General features: G+C 37.0%; 1 long non-coding RNA gene across 1 annotated transcript in view; it reads right to left on the bottom strand.

Moving 5' to 3' along the window:
- Positions 1-3,095: 3,095 nt before the first annotated feature.
- Positions 3,096-6,246, bottom strand: part of LOC143133056 (uncharacterized) — a 3,880-nt gene continuing 729 nt past the window's right edge. The window contains exons 2-4 of the long non-coding RNA XR_012988426.1: positions 5,341-5,424; positions 4,513-4,669; positions 3,096-3,199 (exon numbers count right to left, since the gene is read on the bottom strand). This is a non-coding gene — a long non-coding RNA (uncharacterized LOC143133056). The remainder of the gene's footprint in view (positions 3,200-4,512; positions 4,670-5,340; positions 5,425-6,246) is intronic.

Genomic DNA, 6,246 nt, shown 5'->3' on the forward strand with positions numbered 1-6,246 from the left:
ACCCTCTGATCTCCTCGTCTCTGTTGCGGTCTGGGGGCTAGAAATGAACTCTGGGATCCAAAACTTGCCACAGACTAAACCGTGCTTACATACAGTCATTCATACCGAGACACATAATGCTATTACACTGGAATGAATGATAGCTTCTGTTAGGATGACAGGAAAACGTATAGAGCTGTTTAACAGGACACTACACAGCTGTTGATACATATGATCTCCTCAGCACCATCACTCTTCCCTAACAAAATCCTTTTGTAAAAATGCAACCTAAAGTTCATATAAGGTTCACTCTGGAAAAAAAAACAAACAAGCAAACATCAATATGTGCAAATAAATGTGTAATAAATATGTACATACATCGCATTGATCGCAAAATTCTCTCCAGCTCTCTGTTAGGTTGAACACAGAACTATCAAATATGCATGGGCCTTCACCATGCGTGTGCAGCTCGGTAATTTGAGGCGAGCAGACATAGTTGGCCGGCGAAGGGAGAACACCAGTCTCCAGACCAAGGGTTGGGGCTCAGCAACAAGGCAATTTAACAGAAAGTGAAATTCCAAAGAGAGTTATTAAAAAACACTGAGAGACTGTGTGTCGCTTATAGGCGCCGGCCTGAGAACTTTTTCATGAAGTTGTGCAGTTAATGTGGTCTCAAGGACATTTATTTTCACATAGTGCATTCTTCTAGTTTATTACAAGTGGTAAAAGTTAGCTAATTGTGCAAATATACAATACATACAGAATACACATCATTGAGTTGTTTAGAAATGGCAAATTTACAAACTTACAAATGTACAGTATACCTCCAAGCAGATCACTTATTGCTGGTTGTAGCCACACACTGTAAAAAAAGAAATAGTTGCGACAACTCAAATTTTCTAGGCAACATGATGCAAGAGATTTTTGAGTTTTCTCAACTCAAGTTTACTACTGTTGACCTTACAAAGGTTTTTGAGTTTAGCTAACTTAGATTTTTTTGTTGCCCTTTCAAAGGTTTTTGAGTTTAGCCAACTTCCTTTTTTGTTGACCTTACAAAGGTTTTTGAGTTTAGCCAACTTGGTTTTTTTTGTTGCCCTTACAAATATTTTTCAGTTTAGCCAACTTCGTTTTTTGTTGACCTTACAAAGGTTTTTGAGTTTAGCCAACTTAATTTTTTTTGATGACCAAACCAGGTTATTCTCCTTACAATAACAAAGAAAGGTTTTTTTTTAGCATGTAGTTCTACCTTCAAGTCTCAAGTTATCTGTACCCTAAAATTATGAAATGTTAGATATAATTGAAGCTGATTATACATTTTGGTACATTTTCCTTAACATAATTTTCAGTGTCCCGCAAGCGGGATGGTTACCCCCCTCCCCCACACATTCTAAATCAATTGTATGCACCATATTGCTATGTAGCATAGTAATGTTATACACCATTTCAAAGCTTTGACTCTTGGGAGTCTAAAAATGACAACTTTTTTTCATGTACAATCTGTATAGTGCTCTACATTTTCAGATTAATCTTATGTCTCAATTAAATTTGATCCAAAATGCCCCCCTCCGCTTTTGGTGCTACCCTGACTTCTGGCTGCAGTGCAGCACAATAAGTAGATGCAACATATTGGGTACTGAAATATTCACAAGAATCCACAGAAATTGAATCTTTTTGTTGTGTTATCCAATATCAGTTGTATAGTCTATCTTATACAGACTCATTGAACAAAGTAAATGCAAAAATAGAGGCCTTTTTGTAATTATTCCATATTTTGTGTAGTCAGTCTATATCAGAACACCTGCCGTACAATCTAAATAGTTCACAAGAAACCTCAAAGGGTTACCTTTCATTTGAGACCAGGATTATACTTCTACACAAAGGGGTTAATGTGCAGTAAGCATTTGATTGTCAGTATGCATTTTGGATAACAAAAAGTCCTATAGGGAGTTTGAATAGGCATTTTACAAAACGATGTGTGCATACCATGTTTATTTCTGAGGAAACACATAAAACTGGCACTGAGCATATATGCAACTCTTAACTCTCAACTCCGAGGGTAAAAGAGAAATGACTCAACAGTCTACAAACATTTACTGCAAAAGCTTTGTTTTGAGCGACCTGATGCGCCATGAGCATAGGGACCCAAGCTCAAAAAAGATCGTCTGAATTGCTTCAAAGGTATACTTTAGCAATTTTGGACATTCAATGTTTATGGCATACAAAAGGCCAAAGAGGTATGCAAAGGCAGTCTGGAGGTCAGGTAAGTCATGCAGTATGATGCGTCCTTCCAACACAATAGGTACATCTCGCACAATTGGTGATGTGGTGGCATCCTCATCTTCATAGACAGTCAGAATGCCAACAGACACACCTCGGACCACAGCATCCGCAGGGTCAGTCTCCTAAAGAAATCAGAAACAATATTAAATACAAAGCAAAACAGTTACACCGATATTCTACCATTATGCTACGGACTTTTCCATTCAACTCCAAAGGCAAGTAGAGTGTGGGAATTAAAGGTATTATCTGGAGTGAATCAACCCGTGGGCCTGTTGTTTCTGTTGCCGAGTGCTGTCGATAGGTATGAGAACGACAGAATTTCATGCAGGATAGACCAAATAGCGAAACGGCAGCCAACTCTAACCGAAGAGGGCATGCAACTCATTGCTGTCGTTATGATAACCATCAACAGCACTCAGCAGCCTCAAAGAACAGGGATATGGACTGACTCTCCAGAGGGTTCCTTTAATGTCACTGAAATTGGCATTGTGATATGTGTTAGGACAACATTTATGCAGAAAGCAAACCCAGGGATCTGGGAATTGTGTAGAACTTTGTGCTTTAAGTACATGCAACCCCATGATAGATTTAGCTCTCACAATCTAAAGCCTAAATACCATCACCCATTAGTATACCAGTTACCAGAAGTAGTTTAACATCAAGCCTTGCAACACACATCTGGACTGATGAACCGCTCATAGAATGACAGAAAGTGCGTTTGAGCATCTGAGGATATGTTCCAAAGTTTATTATGTTCAAAATTATCAGAATTCACTTAGAAATCATATCATTGGTAACACCCCAGATACATTTTTAAAGTATATTAAACAAAGAAATCACTTACCAAACACTTCAAGAAAAACTTTGATGTGTCCTCACGGATAAAGATGGGTAGTCCTCTCAGAGCTGTTGTCTTTCGTTGAAAAGCAATGTCACTTGTCTAAAGATAATACCAACACACAAATACAAACACCATTCACATAGTGCAAAACTGAAGATAAACAGTGTAAATGAAATGAAGAATTAAACTGTAGCTATTAAATGTAAAACGTGTTTGTTTATTTTCAGCATTAATTATTCATAAAATATGACATTTTCATCCAAGTCATTAGTATGGAAAAACACAATGTTCTCAGTCTAAAAGTGCAAAAGTAAATATTACATTTAACATCGAGAAATGATCCATAATACTGTAAATTCACAATGCTAGTAAAAAAGCAAGTGAACTGCTCTTCAGAAAATGAAAATTTGCCAGAGCACCTTGCTACAGGGAGAATGTTTTGAGGTATGGTAACAATGACCAATATGGCACTGAAAAATGAAACAATCTGCTCCCTTTGTATATGCAGTTGCTGGAACATCATGACTGATTTGATGCCTCACAGACAACCTCCATCAAAAATAATTCCCAAGTTTATCAACATTTCAATAGTCTAATGACCTTAACCAGCTGCTACATTAACATCATTCTCAACACATCCTAGGAACATGGAAATAGTGTCATGGGAAAGATACCTCTTGTATACTGGGTAGGTTTGATTTAGTCATCTGTAGCCCAGGCTTGAGTGTAGATTCAAACAGGATTAATTAAAAAAGTTCACTTTTGCCACCAACATTATGTAAAGTATGGATCAATAAAGACAAAACATAGCAATCACTTTTGTGCCATCAGCTTCAACATACTGAGTTTGGGATTTAGGTCACATGAGTGAGGCAGCGTCCATATTTAGGGACACCGAACATAAAGTGATTATTACTAATGGAAACATAATTGCTCACATAACTGTCCATTAGTTTTGTTCACCTCTGTGACAATTAATTAGTCTAGAAATCTAGACGCACCCTAGCGGCAAAAGTTTGAACTAGCCAACTAGTTCCGCTGGTGGGAAAACGCATGGGACTCGCATTGGGGATAGCGCTGTCCTATTGCGTGCAGAGGGAATTTGAAAGACAACCGATAATCCCGCCCCTGGGACTGAGCACTGCGAACGGTGAGTGCCAAGACCCTACATTTTAATGTGGGTCTGGCTCGTCAGGCTAATAATTAATGCTACCATTAGTAATATTGTTTTTGTCAAAGTTCAGGGTCCTTAAATATGGCCGCCGCCACACTCATGTGATGTAAATCCCGAACTCAATTGTGTTTATCTACACTAGTGACTTGGATGAGGCTCATAACCAATAAATGCAGAAAACTAGGCAATTGCAAAAGAAAGAGTTCACATACATAATCAGCTTCAGGCACTTACTCACCTCTTCATCAAGCTTATCCAGGAGGTCTTCCATCTCTGGACCAAATGTTCCCTTCTTTGCCCGGTAGTTTTAATAGGCGAAGCACATATTTGTCAAGTGATGCACGGAAAGTGACCAGGAGGTTCTTGCTTGTGATCCGATAAAACTCTTCAGAAATCTAAAAACATTGATTGAACAAAACCATGTATTTGATGCCATACATCAATATAACAATGTCTAAATGGATCTGTAGCATAAACCATCATGTTGCAGTTCATCTGTGGCCTAAACCTTGATTAAGTCAAACTTTAAAAATGCATTCTAGGAACATGCAACACTGTTTGCATAGAAAGAAACAGAGCAGCCAATTTGTGTTTAAGTATCTCATTGTCCACATTTTCATCAAACTCTTGTACTTCATCTGCGCCAACATTATCCCGTGATCCTCCTACTTCATTACCCTGTAATCCTTCTACTTCAAAATTAACTTGTTCATCATCATCATTTGCATCATCTAAAGTGCTGCTTCTTTCTACAGTTCGATAGTCTTGACTTGAACAATTTCTATGATTTCGACTTCTATGGGAAGTAGAAGTGGGACGAATGTTTGTTTTAAAAGTACATTTACGTATGGGACATTGCACAGTTTCCTGATTCTGTAAGTGGTGTCCAAGATGCTTCCATAAATATTTTCACTGCAGGTCTCTCTAAAGTCACATAGTTCACACTGAAATATTGAACTTGGTGTATTTGCAGTCTCTCTGTGTGATCTCGAAAGGTGTGATCTAAGTGCACCAGGTGTTTTGAACACACAAACATACTCTGTGTAAATGCATGGCCAGTGATCACCTTTGTGACTGAGGCGACAATGTTTCAGTAGCAACTCTTCAGAAGTCTCAAACTTACAGAATTTGCAATGCATGCAATCCACTTCTATAACACAGAAACACAAGAGACATAAAATATTAAAGACATTTTTAGTAATAATTTACTATCTTACTACTACTTACTATTTACACATCTAGTAGGCTATGACTGGTAAACTAGGTTTACAAAATGCTCAGATCAAAAGTATGTCTACGATTGTATCTTCACTGCAAAAACTGCTTATCTAACAAAATCTAACCAAGTGTTATTAATCTTATATCAAGATAAAAAAAACTAGTTGGTATTGTTTTTAGTGTAAAGACACTTACCTAGCACTTTCTCATGAAATCATTTGACTTAAAATAAGTCAAACTTTTCTTAAATTATGACATCTCATCCTGAAAACAAGCAAATTTGTCTGCCAGTGCGTTAAGCAAATTTGTCCTAAAAACAAGCAAATTTGTCTGCCAGTGCGTTGAGCAAATTTGTCTTGATAAGACTCCTTAAAATAAGTCAAAGTCTTCTTAAATTAAGTAAAAATGATCTTTCGAGAGAGTGCTAGGTAAGTCTTTTCATACTAAAAACAATATCAAATAGATTTTTTGATCTTAATATAAGATTATCAACACTTGGTTAGATTTCATTTTTTTGCAGTGTTGTATTAATATTATGATTATGGTTAATGATTATCATGACTTATGAACTTTAAATGTGTTATTAGTCAACAACTGTGATATTCTTTATAGTGTTCCGTGTAATTACTATAATTACTTATTGAATTGCATCGTTTTACTATGTAGTCTACAGATAACAATATTAGATCAATGTAGATAATAAACTGAAGCCAGGTTGAATTTGGCTTGAAGGGAGGATGGCTAACTAAGGGAA

The sequence above is a fragment of the Alosa pseudoharengus genome, unplaced genomic scaffold, assembly GCF_046254945.1.
Source record: "Alosa pseudoharengus isolate Yale_2024_CS ecotype anadromous, Long Island Sound unplaced genomic scaffold, YU_APseudo_1.1 YU_APseudo_1.1_scf_19, whole genome shotgun sequence".
NCBI lineage: Eukaryota > Metazoa > Chordata > Actinopteri > Clupeiformes > Clupeidae > Alosa > Alosa pseudoharengus.